Raw genomic sequence first — 14,224 nt, forward strand, 5'->3', positions numbered from 1 at the left:
TCACTGTTGCGCAAAGCAGACCGAGTGGCGGACTGCCTGCAACGTCACACACATTTACAATACAGCTGAGATGGAGGAAGTTAAGTGGGTGGGGAAGGGGGGGGGGGGGCAGTGGCGGTTTGTTGGACGGTGGTCATAAGCGGAGTAACAAGCTCTCCTTCAGGAGGGGTCCCAGGAGAACAGCGTCAACCTCAGTCTGCCGGCTGCTGCCTCAAAACCAGAATGTACTGGTTTCATGCTGTTTCATTTTTATCATATTTATTCAGATGCGTAATCCAAGGATCCAAGGAATCGCACATATTCACACAGAAATCCATCCATTTTCCAAGCTTATCCTACTGGGTCGCGGGGGGTCCGGAGCCTTTTTCATTTTTTTTTTTTTCATTTACCTTTATTTAACCAGGCAAGACAGATTAAGAACATGTTTCTTATTTACAACTGTGGCCTGGAACTATCCCGGAAGCAATGGGCACGAGGCAGGGAACAACCCAGGATGGGGGGCCAGCCCATCACAGGGCACACTCACACACCATTCACTCACACATGCACACCTACGGGCAATTTAGTAACTCCAATTAGCCTCAGCATGTTTTTGGACTGTGGGGGGAAACCGGAGTACCCGGAGGAAACCCCACGACGACATGGGGAGAACATGCAAACTCCGCACACATGTGACCCAGGCGGAGACTCGAACCCGGGTCCCAGAGGTGTGAGGCGACAGTGCTAATCACTGCACCACCATGCCGCCCCCCTAACCCTAACCACTGCATCACCATGCCACCCCCCACACAGAAATCAATTCACTACAATTCAAAATGTATATCGCAGATTTTTACAATACTACATCATCTGAAAGTGCTTCAAATTATCCCTGCCCAGAGCACCCAGAAGGCAAGTCAGTGGTGACAAGGGGCAAAGAAAAACTCCCTAGTAGGAAGAAAGCTTGGGAGGAACCGACTCAAAGGGGGGGGGGGGGGCAACCTCCAGGGGCTAGCAGAGGAAGCCCAAAATAGCCCAGTCCCAGTTTATGAAGTAACATCGTATATAGTCCAGGTCTAAATGCAGAAGGTTCAGCTGATGTCAGGACAGGATGTACAAGGATGGAGGAACCGCATGCAAGCAGGGAGGCATGCAGACATTATACTAAACTGACATGGAATCTCAGTCCTGGCCCCCAAATACTCTAATTCCACCCAAACTGAAAGGCATCGCCACGATAGACTGATAATGAACTCGAAACAAAATGACAATTGACCAAATAAAAATAGAATTACTCTCGTCTTAATAAAAAGTAGAACACAGTGACTTAACTTCACTTGGTTAATTGCTCCCCACATACATTTTCACCTACATTAGTATTACAATTAAAATTCTTTTACCTAGTAGTTATCTTTAACAACCATTATATGGTTTAATATTATAAACGAAGATTTAAGTGAATCGCTAAACAGACCGTGTTGTACAGCATGTGAGCGTTAATAAAACAATGCAGAAAATGAATAAGTGAAACCTGAGAATGAGTCGGTTCTGAAGGCTCCATGGAGCTGTGTGTGAATGACTGGGCACTCGGCGCCCAAAGTCGGGCCCTTTGACCTGCTCTCCTGGTCAGCATGTGACATTTCATGCTAGCAGCCGTCTCAGATATGTCTGATTTCAGTTCCTCAGGCTTATTCTTGATCTGACCCTGCCAGGAAGATGTCTGTGGAAATATGGATTTCTAAGCCTCACAGAATGTAACAGCTAATTTGATACGTCGATATACGCTATGAAAGAGGTGATCAAAAATTTAAGCAAAAACTAAACACTCTATTACTCTGTTAGAGGACTTCCTGCCTTTATCAGGGTCCTTTGTAAGAAATCCACAGTCCTGGTACCCATATAATTCACTGAGCCCAGCCTGGTTAAGATGGGACTTGGGGTATCTCTCTGATGCCTGTCAGGCTCCTGCCTGCAACTTCCACAGCTCCTTGTCAGAGAACAACTGCTTGAACAAGCGCCAAGTCACTCCAAACAGCTCCGCAGTCAGCTCGTGGCAGATGGCCTTTGGAATCTGCTATGCGTTTCCACCAGGGTGGGGGCACTGAGGTACTAAACACCAGCAGTAGCCGGGATTTTATTTTATGAATCCATGTCAGCTGACATGCGCCTAGAAATTATGGCCCCCTTGACAAAATATCACTCCGGGCCCCGGATTTTACATATAATTGTACTTATGCAAGGCCCCCTGTTAAGCACTGGGGCCCCTGAATCTGTCAGGGTATCCATGCCCCTCCCACGCCCTGTATGTCAGTCCAAGCTGTGAGTCATGGAGTACAGCCGGGCCCAGACATGGTGGCCACATCTCGGACACCAAGCCACCTGTCCTGTTGGAATGAACAGCTGACTAACGGATTTATCTTTCAAAGTTGAGACTCTCAGAGGGCAAGTGCCTTCGGGGTAACAGTCAGCGAAGTCGGACAGCACAAGCTAACAAAGCAAACACTAACGCGGCCCTGACTCCTCGGAGATTTCTCTTTAGACGATTGTGTGTAGGGGAAACTCACTCTTTCCATTAACGGCAGGACCTCTGAACCAGTCTGGGACATTAACCTAAAGTCGTTTGACCCATAAAGTTCACCCGTACATGTCTGGAAAATGCATCTCATATTCCCCGAATAGCTGACAACCGACCATATCCTGAACACATATACGCCAATCAAAGTTACGAAATCGGGATTTCGCAAAAAGTATTTTTTTTTTTTTATTGAAATACTATGGGCACTGACAGTTCCTCTGCAAAGGCAAGTCATGTACTTGAAATCGATCCAAACATGGTGTCTACAGGGGAGGCTAACCCTGCCTGTCGAACAATCACGCCTCAGTTCTGAGTGGGCCTATATTCCATTCTTGGCTGGATCAGCGATTCAGCCTCCCCCCGCCCCCCCCCCCAGCTCCCCTCAGGCGAATGAACACAGCACAGAGTAGCATCGCTCCGTGTGACGGAAGTATTATGACCGCGTTTGAAAAAGACAGGCTTTGCTGAAAATAAAAAGCCTAGATGATCAAACCATCTAAAGGACATTTTATTATTTGATATGTTAATACCGGCTCTTCTCCTATGCAGGGTTTCTGATGCGATTCACAAACAACCTGTTCAAAGCACCTATCAAGCCAAAAAGTCTGGAACTTTTAGAAACCTTCATCTACCTCCGTTATTCCTCTCATTAATCAGATTACAAGGAAAAAAATATATATTGCAAAAGTAAATGGCATGCAAATTAAATATTGTGAAAACAGAATATTGTGCAACTAAAAATAAAGAACAGTCAATTGTGTGCAAATAAATTATGTGCAATTAGAACAGGAATCTGACAATTAAGTGACACAGATTTTCAGTGATTAATGCCAAGCCCAGTTCATGGCACTGCCGTTCGCCGGGGTGCGCTGGGCTCTCAGTGGGGCTCACTGCGCGAGATCACTGCAGCCACCTACACTCGCGGGCACATCCGTCCCTCCAGCTGGCCTCCTCATGAGTTTGACAGTCACCGACGGACAGTAAGAGCCTTCCTCGGCGGTCGAGGCGGCGTGGCAGGTGGGCGGCGCCTCTGGGGGGGGCTCACGAAACAGGAAAGAGGTCTCAATCGCTATCTCATCTGAGCTGCTGGGGTGGATGCAGTAGGCGGTGATGTTTCAAAAAGGCTGACGTTTCCCTCAGAAGACCAGGAGAAGGTGCTGTGTAATATATACTGTGAGAATAACATGCACTCATTAGTGACCTTTACTGTTCAGGACAGGCATCTCATGTATATTTCATAGTATTCAAACAGTCAGGAGCGTAGATCTGTATTAATTACTTTCCCATCTGTATTTTGATTCCTCTTACTGCTACCATCAAACAGCACCACTGAATTGCATCTTTTTCGGTCTACTTTCTGACACTGACTCTGGGACTGGCGACCTGACAGGTGCCGTCCAAGTACATTTGAAAATACTTCAGTTGCTAGTGCAGCATTTGAAATGAAAGGAGTCGTAGCTGAGAGGATTACATTAATTAACATAATCCTTTTAACAACTGATATGAAAGCGAAGCGTATCAAGTTATAAAAAGTAAAAGACGGTTTTCGATCCAGATTTCGCAACCGTATCACTTTGTTCTGGCATTATACTGAAGAAATGATGCTATAGTTATCCCTCCTACGTATCCATCTCTAACAAAACAAGAATTGAGTCAAGAAAGTATGTCTAAGCACTGGTTGGGCAAGTGAAGGCATCATGGGTACCACATAAGTCTACAACAAAATATGACACTCCAGACGTCGTGTGGATTTGACACAGCGCTGGCTGCCGTTAGCTGATGCGATGTTCCAGGGTGCTGTGTGGGAACGCTGTAACAGAGCACGATTCAAGCATCGCCGACACAAATCCACGGCGCTGGAGCTGCCTGCTTGTTCAGGCCAAGGAATCCAAGTCTTTAGAACGATGTGGGGAGAAGCCGGCCAAGCTGCCGCTTGCACACAAAGATGCCCAGTTCAACGCCCCAAATACTTTCACGGGGGATGTGGGCGCTGAGTGAATTCACAAGTTCCCCATTACAGATTAAACAACACAAAGATTCTCTGGCCACACAGAAAAAGCTTTTTGTGCCGGGAATAACTCCAAGTCATAAGAGAAATTGTCAGCTTTCAGGAAGGTACATTCAGACTGCCTGTTTATGCCTAATGCAGAGCGTACAGGCCATAATATTCTCTGTAGTATGCAGCATGTCCTGAACGCACAGCTCTGTAGACTTGGTGGGCACGGCATCGCAGTGTGTGACACTAGGTGTCGCTAAATTGCCCCAGATGTCGCATGCGGGGTGTCCCTACTCTGTGCCCCCTAGGACGGGTTCCAGGCACACCTAGATAATGCACTGGATGAGCAGTTATTAGAGAAAGATGGACAAATTACAGAAACCTTCTAATTGTTCTGCTCTCAGCAAATTGTTCCTTCCACATCTGTAACACCATCTATGCTCTTCCTTATGTTGCTTCACATTGCACCACGATGGAAACAGACCTTGCTCAGCTCTGCCATCTACTGAGCCAACCGGAGCCTCTTTACAGACTGAATATTTAGACGTTACAAAATAAATAAAATCACAACAATACAAATCCTAAGAGAGTATATTTACACTGAATGTGACTATACTTAGTAAATATTAAATATAGAATTTACTGCTTAAGTAAATGTTGCCTTATATACAGTAATGTATTACACTAAAACCCATAACATCATTAGGTACTTCTGCACAGCAGCAGGTAAGACCCCCTTTTGTCTCCAGAACCATTCCAAAGGTTGTCAGGTTAGGAGGTGCCACTGTTGTATTGCAGTTATTTTTGGGCAGTTTCTGCCAGTTTTATCCAGTTATTTCTAGGCATGCAGCACGTTGACCATTTACAATTCTGCATAACAAACACGCACATTCAGACAGCGGTTGATAAAGAATTGTACACGTGTAAAGTTCAACGTGTAAAGCTAAATGATTCGTGCATGACTAAATAAAACCCCTTAATTTACATTTTTACAAAGACCAACTTTTAGAGAATTATATGGTGGGAGGAACAAGCAAAAACATTGTTTCGTTGGTACGGCGCCAGGAAAATGTGAAACGGCAATTTGAGCTTAAAAAGAAGGAAGTGTCATAAAATGTAATAAAATGGTTATTTTCAGATTTGATGAAAAAAGATGTTTTTACCAAATATAGACGTCCGCAGTGCTGTGTATGAAACGCTAAGCCATTTAAGCCCCATATAGATCACTGTTGTTCTCTGTTCCTTACTATTAATGCCGATGTGTACGACGGGTAAAAGGAGGCTGCTGTCCTGACAGGGCACAAGACACGTGACCAGATTTTCGTCATGTTCCAGTTCCCTTAAAACCGCATCTGTCCTGCTTTGTTAAATAAACAATCAAACGAATAAACAAGCAAACAACTGTTACTCCGGATAAGAATTTCAACCCCAGGGATTGCAAGATGTAAGACAAAGTATTTCCATGGTGGGACGCCAGTCCACTGCAAGACACGAACATTCACTTAAGTAGTAATACATCAAAACAATCTGAACGTACCAATTCACATACACAGCATGTGTCCCTGCAGTCACGGGGAGTCAGATTATCTGGAGAAAAGGAGTGTGTCAGTGTATTAAAGTCTCTAAACTGCTTCGAATCATGTCTGGTTTCCACCTACAGTATGTATGCATTGAAAAGCAGGTCAGTTTTACTATGTATATATGCTTCGTTCACTTTGAACGAAAAAGTAGTAATTTCCAGCTTCCCAATCTGGCTGGAATGATCCCTTAAATCGGAATTCCGACCTCTGCAACCCTGACCTCAAAATTCAAGGTAGCTGCCCCCATCATAAGGGAAGGAAAAGCTGTCGTTACATACCGTTTGCTAGTACTTATGTCTTATTTGTGTCTCATTAAATAAGTCGTACACAAAGCACTAGGGATACGCATCTCGATGCATTGCCAGCGATCCGATACATTAAGGACACACATGAAGCAGCTACTATTGCGATACGATAAAAACCCACTGCGATACAGCGCCTCCGACTCGCGCGGGATTTGCCCTAAATCTGAAATGTTTTTATTTTAAGAAAAAAATATCAAAGCAAAAACCAAACTCCTGACTCTATTAAAGACTCTTCCATAAACATAAGACCGAGCTGCTGGTTCTTCTCCCTTCCGACACAAATGGGACCAATGCGCAACTTTTATGCCGGTGGATCTTACTGTCCCTACTCAGTGCTGGCCAGCCTCTATCTGTGGACGTATTAGCTAACCACTGCTAATAATGAACCTGGCTAGAACTAGATCTTGTTTCAGAAAGCAGAAAGCTTAGCCGGATAACTTGTCGGATTTAAGGTAGTCTGGGCTAAATGCAAGTGAATAAAAATGAAGGCAAATTGTACTGGGGTACCTTAAATTCGGTTAAAGTTATCCTACTTTTTGAAGCAGGTCCCAGGTATTGCTAAATCGCTTTCCAGTTTGCTGTACTGGGACGCAGTTAACTCAGGTCTGATGTCATGCCCAGGTACATTAAACACAGTAATAGAATATGAAGAAATGACTTATGTTTCTAAGTCTGCTCATTGCAGTCATTACCAGTTAATTATATTATTATTATTATATTTATCAGTGCATTTATATGAATATTCAGAATTGTAACGTGTAAAATCAAATAATTTCATTTCTAGAAGAAACATTTTCTAAGTTGCTTTCGTCTCTCGTCACGAATGGGCCGCATCCGCTCTCCCCCAGCTGTCTGAGATCAGTCTGTGCTGCACCGACTGGAATCTCCATGGTGACGGGAACCATCCTGTTGCCCCGGCTGTCCCAGCTCACCATCTGCCCCCCGCGGCAACTGCGTCACACCCGTTACCTCCTGCAACATGTTGCCCGTTACACCTCATATTTCTCACATAGCGTGTGACTGACTCTCACATAATGACATTATAGGTTTATCAAGAGTTTTTTTTTTTTTTACAGTGGTGGTTTGAATAATGTGGATTGGAGATGTCATTTATGGCCAACAAGGCTGTCAATAACGTGGGAAAAGAAAGACGAAGAGTGCGCTTCACCGATTGTCCAGCAGAGGGCGCATCAACACAGTCGGCACAGCTTTGAGAAAGGGCACTGAGGTGGCTGTGACTGGGGCCACAGACATGCAGCGAGTTTAAATGACTGTCTTCCGTTTGAAATTGAGACATTTTGAAATCCGCCCCCCACCTCCCCGCCCACGGACCTCTGGGCAACTAGCAGCGCGGATACACCAGTCTGGCACGAGACTGCACCAAAATGCCAAGCCCTTGTGCAGTCTGGACTAGCAGTCTCCCAGGACAGCGTTATCACAGATGGGTCCCAGCTCCCCAGCTCTGCTAATTTTTACACTATGACGCGACACTCAAGCTTAAATGGACCCAGGAACACAAAAGAAGCAGGGTGCATCCTTTTTTTGTGCAGATACAAAATATCGTGACTGGCAGCAGTGTGAATTAACTGCTTAATAAACGTCAATCTGTCAAGCAGTACGGGTGAAGTCGACGTTCTATATATATTATTTCTAAATAAAGACGGAAGCAGGCCTGTCAATATGCCAGCACTGAAGCATTGGAAAAACTGTGATATTTTTACTCAGAATGAGGTGAAAGTTAACAGCAACATTAACTTCCCTTTACTCAAAAGTTGTTTTGATGAGGCACAAATGCTTCCTTCAGGGCTCCTGGGTTTGCAGCTTGACATTTCGGAGGAAACTGGACCAGCCTCATTGAAAGGAATGAGCAGAGGTGGAAAGTTCAGGTCCAGAAAGTACAAATCCAGACCAAGGTTTTGTTTCAACTAACCAGTTAAGTCCTCTGTGACAGTGACTCTTTAAGCTCCACTGGTTGGTTGAAACAAAACCTTGGTCTGGATTTAGACTTTATGGACCTGGACTTTCCACCTCTGGGGATGTGGTATCTGAGATGACAAGAGGGACTCTGCTTCCCCTTACTTTCAATTTCCATGCTCAGCTTTTAAAGGTTTAAAATGATTTTAGACAGAACTAGTCACGAAAGCCTTTTCTCTGACAAACCAAGCTTTCATTATGCTTTATTTTATCAAAAGCCGGCTTTACTATGTGGTTGGATGAGGAGGAAAGCTCTGTAAAATTCTTATTTAAAAAATTCATCAAAGGAAAACTTTTTTTTTGCCATTTCCGGTTTCATGCATGATTGGACATGGGTAAAAGCTCACAGTTATAATGTATTTTTGCCGGAATACTTAAAAATTCCACAGTATGGGTTTCGAATCGGCATCATACTCATCGCAAGAGACATTTAGCAACAGCCTGCTTTACGACGCTGAATAAGTCATGAAGTGACCAAACGGACCGGCACCGATCCAGCCAGCGCCTGACTCAGTACGCACTCGTGACGCATTACATGCGCGTAAAAATGCCAAATGAGGCACCAAATTCAAGAGAAAGGAAGCATTCTGTGTCGTAACTCCAGATTCTCTTTTAGGGGGGGGGATTTCTATCTGCTCGTCACACTACGTGTCTGACTCCGGTACCCTGAGATGAAGCAGACAGTACAATACTCTATACAATGAGGAGACAGTCCTACCCTCATGTTTAAAGCTTTCACCATCTAACTGGAGAAGTCTGCTGCACTCCTGCACTGCAAGGCAAGGCTCATTTTTCTAGTAACTGAGCATAAAGACGATAAGACAAGAATCTAGTCACCTCCTATTCTGCTGGTAAACCCTAATGTATCCACAAATGATGAAATGAAGATAACGCTTAAATACTTATTACACTCTCAATGTAATATACACCAGTCTTTTGTGCGATGTCTTCAGTAAATAAGCTCCCTGAGCTCCAGCCCAGCCAGTCCAGTAAATCCCTTCCACGTAATACCCAGCATAATGAGCTCCTTTTTGGAACCAGCTAAGAGATGCACTGGGTTAGAAAGCTAAGGCCAAATTATACGCGTCAAACTGCACATGTAACCCCGAAGCTCGTAATTAAAATAGCTCATAATCAAAGCCAGTTATCAGAGTTAAATCTCAGTCTCCTGACACAGAGCCACAAGGCCCCGGCACCAGCCCCCTCCTCGTGGGGACCAGCTTACACCCCCTCTGCAATAATCACCTCGCAGGCTGTTCCCAGTCCCTCACAGCACCTGCATTTGGAGTTTAAGAAAATGGGCCAAATAATCAGGGACTTCACAGGATTCAGCCTGGCTCATGCTGCTTGGCACTCACAATATTTATGCCACTTACTTTGAACCAACAGTAAAACAGGCTTTTCTTAAAAAAAAAGAAAGTTTAATGCTAGATGACACATTTCGTCGTCGTGCACTCTGTACCGTGCTGCGCTACCAATGACAATTTATCACTTTTTCAATGCACGTTTCATTTTCTTTTTTTTAAACAAGTAAAAAAAACTGGTATTTTAATAAAAACATTATTTTTGGAGACAGACTTGACTAAAGTGTCCAATTTTCAATGGAAATTATACTTAAAAGAAACCAAGGAGTGTTAATTAAGTAAGGACCTCTGAGCATCAGAGATATGGAGACTCCGTGCTGTTTGAGCTCGGACACAGACAGCAGCATCGTTTGCACCCATTATCAAACACAGACCTTCTGCAGAAGGAAGACTGATCGCCATCAGCAGTTATGGCAGGTTGGCCAGCTCTCACGCTTTCTGGTGCTCATGCTCACACAGGAAATCTTATGGGAAATCTATATTATTCCATTGCAAACCGAAAATCAGCTACATGAAAAGTGTTGCGGTAGTTTGCAAACCCTATAGACTGTTTACAAAGTAATAAAACTCTTACATACATATAAATGTATGTGCAGACTTGTCTCAAATTGATAATCTCACTCCAGCCAGCTGATCAAAGTAATGTCTCCAAATAACTTTCTTCAAGCTCGATCCAAGATATTAACCCAGACCAGTAGAATACAGGCATGTTTCCTCTCAATGGCCTTTTGTCATTTATTTGGTCTACAATAACCCATCCATCCATTCATCCATTTTCCAAACCGCTTATCCTACTGGGTCGCGGGGGGTCCGGAGCCTATCCCGGAAGCAATGGGCATGAGGCAGGGAACAACCCAGGACGGGGGGCCAGCCCATCGCAGGGCACACTCACACACCATTCACTCACACATGCACACCTACGGGCAATTTAGCAAGTCCAATTAGCCTCAGCATGTATTTGGACTGTGGGGGGAAACCGGAGTACCCAGAGGAAACCCCACGACGACATGGGGAGAACATGCAAACTCCACACACATGTAACCCAGGCAGAGACTCAAACCTGGGTCTCAGAGGTGTGAGGCAACAGTGCTAACCACTGCACCACCATGCCGCCCCGGTCTACAATAACATACCATAAAAAAGTAAAACAATTTCATTTAGATATGGATGCATAAGTTTGCACACAGACGATTCACAGCAAGAAAAAGGTTCAATGGGGTTTTTTGAAACCTCTTCAAATATCCATATCAATAATTTCCACAAACAGCAGGATAAACCATACAACTGTAGTGACATCTGCAGACACAAAGAACCTATTTCAGAAAACATGGTTTATTTTTATTTAATTAATTTTTTTTAGTCCACAATCCATACTGTGGGCATTGAACAGGACACAGTGGGTGTTTGGTAACAAGCTCAGTGTCATATAAACGCTTAATGATGACGATTATGCGATTTGATTGTCTTATATCTCAGCAGTCATGTCTGTCCTGGGTGCAGTGCAACGCTGCCTTTTGCAAAACGCTGTTTACCAGTATTCCAGTGCACTTCTTATTTTCCTTTCTTTCTTGAAAAGCTTAATATCATTCTTTTGCTTTTAACACTCAGGGAAAAATGAGAAGATTTATTATGCTGCTATGTGACAAATCTTTTGCCAGTCTGCTTGCCTCTGAAACAGGATTTGCAAGCGAAAGGCAGATCCAGCGAGTTCAAATACAGACTATTTGCCAAAACCAGAAATACTTATCATCAAGAATCCCAAGCTCTTCAGTAGCTCGAAGTGTAAGCTGCAAATCCTTCACTTTATACATTTATAGATAGAGATATTTATACACATAGATATTTATAGATACGAAGTGTTAACGTGTCGGTGAATCGATAAGGGTGTTGTCACAGTCTGCTCTCTTTTTTCTACGTTCTGTAATCCTGATTTTTGAACCACTACATTTTTTAGCTGATTATACAAGACATGCACGCCCAACCTAGAAGTAAACATGGGGATTTTTTTGCCTTTGTTGTGCAACGTCAATGCAGCTGTACAGTCCAAGCAGCCGTCATCGGACCCAGAGATGCAGCCACGCACCTTTAATGCCGACTCCTGTGCGCATTTTCAGTCGCAATTTTTCTAAATCAACAGAAACTGAGAAACATCACTTTCTAACGTCACTGGGCTGAGTAAAATGGGAAGAGAAACTGGGAGAGAGGGAATTATTTTTAAAAATTAGTTCTCGCTTTTTTGGTTTCATGCATGTGTGTTTGCAGATATTGCAGAAACAATGCTAACAGATTAGCATTAGCACGGTAAATGTTGCCCCCTTAATAAATGCGGCACTCGTGGTGTGACCCAAATTAAAACAAAGAATAACCCAAGTAGATCTTTCCTCTAGCTGCACTAGGGCCTGTCAATATGCTCCAGACAGAGAATAGGGCCTCGAACTGTGGTCACTTGATTTCAATGAACATACACAATGCGATCTTGTAGTGGAGAAGCGTATGAACCACGCATGGATTAAAAAAAAAACATACAACCATATTCCAAATAACTCGCTTGGCCTTGGAATTCACTGCTTATCGAGCACCGCTGGTATCTGCAGACCTGTGACCAGAACAGCCCTGGAATGCAGGGGATTTTGGGCGTCTGTGGGCCTCACGCATACCTGAACGCAGCTGAAGGTGCTCCTCAAACAAGTGTAAACGTGTGAGAATGTAGATTTAATCTGCTTGTTATTACTGGAATAAGAACAGCACCTGATTCATTTTCATAATTCACTGCACTAAGATGCTCATGCAGTACGATGGACTCAAGCTCCCACAGAAACGCCAAAGGTTCCGTACAGTTATAGTAGAACCTGGGAAAAGTTCTTCTGCTCAAAGCTCAACCATTTCAGCAGCAATACAATGGATACAATATTACAACTATATAGTTTTACCACTGCGATGGGCTGGCCCCCCATCCTGGGTTGTTCCCTGCCTCATGCCCATTGCTTCCGGGATAGGCTCCGGACCCCCCATGACCCAGAAGGATAAGCAGTTTGGAAAATGGATGGATGGATAGCTTTACCATACAGAATAAACCCATTTCCACACGTCTTGCATTTATCACCAACCTTTTCTGACAATACAGAACATTAAGTAGTAGCAGTGAGAGTATAGAAAATCCACAGGAGGAAACTAGAGCTGAACCGAATTACAGAGTGTTATTGGAATAGAAGTCTGACTTTTATATAATTTATGAGACACTGCAGTTGAGACACACACTAGCAAACCCAGTTAAATATGTTAAACACAAACAGCACTCAGTGATGACATGTAAAGGCTAAGGGGAGCTATCTTAATGTCCGAAAGGCGACGCCATACTGAGAGAGTCACTTTCATTACCTGCAAACATGTCAGGCATCACTCTGAATTCATGAGGCAATACTAACCAATTTAATTTTCGCGGCAGTACAAAAGAAAGAACACAAGAAAAGTGATTTGTCATGCATGTGTGCACGAAAGGAAACTTTCGTCTGGTTCGCCGAGTTACGCCAGGGCAACGACGCGAGGGAACGAGGTGATTGTGCGCATCGGAAGGGCAGCATAGCATGTTACAAACACTCTGGAGGCCTTGAGACAATAATTATCTGATACAGTTCCAAGCTGGCAGCTGAATTTCCAGCTTTTGCTGCCATGGCAACGCCATCTGAATGAGAATATCATTAATTGCTCGGAGTTGCTGTTTCGCATAGACCGACTCTGTTAGCATTAGCATTTATTAGCTTATGCTTGTGTTGGTATAAGTGCATTCTGCGGGCCACTGAGTAGTTTTATAAGTATGTGACCCTTCAAGAATGAGGTTTAGCATTGACTCTAAATTAAGTTATCATATGCAAAGCAGTATCGTTACTTGTGAAAATAACATTCCATGTATATGTGTATAAGTATGTCATCCTAATTATTGTTATTATCCAACCAATTGCATGCATTTACAACCAAATTTCATACACCTGACAACAAAGCATGCAGGAGTGGAAGAGATCTTTGCAATACAATATAAAAAATTTTGCTAAAAATGTCCACTTCATGAAGGAGATTGAGCATGGAAAGCCGTAAGCTGAGTCATGGTCTCACCTGAGCTGATTTTCACTTAGCTATCATCTCGCTAAACGACCTGGTCGTTGGAATGGAACTCAGCCGCTAAATGGTCGTGTATATTGGAATTTCCTAGTGACAGAAACTTTGCTGCAACATAGATACGAATGAACATACAATTAAATGTACTGTCAAAGCTCATTAGCTAACATAGAGGACAAGCCAGGACTTCATGCCAAAGTTGCAGGAAGGTCTGAGCATCACTAGATTTCCAGAGAAATCACATCGTAAGGAGTCCAGGCAGAAATATGCCATAAGAAATGGCTTTTTTGTTAGAAGCCGGGTAATTAACTCTGCAGTCAGTGTGCGCAGGGATTCAT

The 14,224-nt window shown here is 43.7% G+C and overlaps 1 long non-coding RNA gene across 1 annotated transcript; it reads right to left on the reverse strand.

Annotated features, from left to right (window-relative positions):
* Positions 1-3,038: 3,038 nt before the first annotated feature.
* On the reverse strand, positions 3,039-6,276 carry LOC125751628 (uncharacterized). Its single transcript, XR_007400717.1, has 2 exons — positions 5,714-6,276; positions 3,039-3,725 (listed from the first exon to the last, which is right to left on the reverse strand). It is a non-coding gene; the product is annotated as an uncharacterized LOC125751628 (long non-coding RNA).
* Between the last annotated feature and the right edge of the window lie 7,948 nt (positions 6,277-14,224).

Source organism: Brienomyrus brachyistius, chromosome 11 (assembly GCF_023856365.1).
Source record: "Brienomyrus brachyistius isolate T26 chromosome 11, BBRACH_0.4, whole genome shotgun sequence".
Lineage (NCBI taxonomy): Eukaryota > Metazoa > Chordata > Actinopteri > Osteoglossiformes > Mormyridae > Brienomyrus > Brienomyrus brachyistius.